The sequence below is a fragment of the Penaeus monodon genome, chromosome 6, assembly GCF_015228065.2.
Source record: "Penaeus monodon isolate SGIC_2016 chromosome 6, NSTDA_Pmon_1, whole genome shotgun sequence".
In the NCBI taxonomy this organism is placed as follows: domain Eukaryota; kingdom Metazoa; phylum Arthropoda; class Malacostraca; order Decapoda; family Penaeidae; genus Penaeus; species Penaeus monodon.
In genome coordinates, this window is record NC_051391.1 from 52,461,093 (window position 1) to 52,462,314 (window position 1,222).

Here is a 1,222-nt window from a genome sequence, read left to right on the forward strand (position 1 = left end):
TTTTATATATATATATATATATAATATATGTGTGTGCACACACACACACAGAGACACACACACACACATATATATCATATGGAATGTGTACGCGGTATATGTTTATATGACATATATATAAATAACATTTTCCTCTCCTTCATTTTAGTAAGAAAAAACGGGCAAAGGCGGATCTCTAAGGTTGTGGAGGAAACTCCATGCTTAAATTCTTTTCAAGAGGTATGGCCCTTAAACCAGATATGCAATAGAAACTATGAACGTATGCCTTTATTTCCTATTCAAAACTGGACACGTCTCATATACCAACTGACTCCACCAACTGCATCTGTTAATATCCATAAAATCCGTATCCGAAAGGTCTGTAATAGCCATGGCCAAATGGGCGGTAGAGACCAAAACCATAAGGTCGATAAAGGCCATAATCATAACCTCCGTAGTGAGGTTCTGGTTCGGCCTCAGCCTCCCTCTTGCCGATGCCATGGGTATGGACGTAGGAGTGGGCGTGTGGGGCATACAGGTGTCCGAACGTGTAGCCCCCCGTAGTAATGTGGTTCAGCTTCGGGTTTGGCTTCACGTTTAGCTACAGCGTGAAGATGCACATGACCCCCAGGGACGCCGTAGCCATAGCCATAAGCACGGTAAGGAATGCCATAATATCCACCATAACCATAATGGGGCTCAGCTTCCCTCTTCTGCTCTGCTGTTACGGCGACAGCCAACAGAATGTATAAATAAATATATATATATATATATATATATATATATTTAGATATGTATAAATATATGGGTGTGTGTGTGTGTGTTGTGTGTGTTGTGTGTGTGTGTGTGGTTGTGTGTATATATACATGTATATATACTATATATATATAATATATATATATATATAATATATATATTATATATATATATATAAGTAGTATTAATATATATAAATATATCTATATATATATATCTATATATATATATATATATATATATCAATTTGTGCAATGATAGATAAGTATTAACCAAATAGAAAGAAGGAATTAACATAAAGTTAAACCCATGTATGGAAATTTATGATTACACTAACATGTACGTTTTTTTTCTGATTAAACAAAAATAAAGTAGCATTTATATTCTCGTACGATTTTTTTCTGTACTCCACGAAGGCCCCATTACTCTTATCTTATTTGCCATTGTGGAGGAGAAGATACGAGCATATAAGTTTACATCCTCCTTT

The 1,222-nt window shown here is 35.2% G+C and overlaps 1 pseudogene; it reads right to left on the minus strand.

Annotated features, from left to right (window-relative positions):
* Positions 1-328: 328 nt before the first annotated feature.
* On the minus strand, positions 329-725 carry LOC119574063 (annotated as a pseudogene).
* Between the last annotated feature and the right edge of the window lie 497 nt (positions 726-1,222).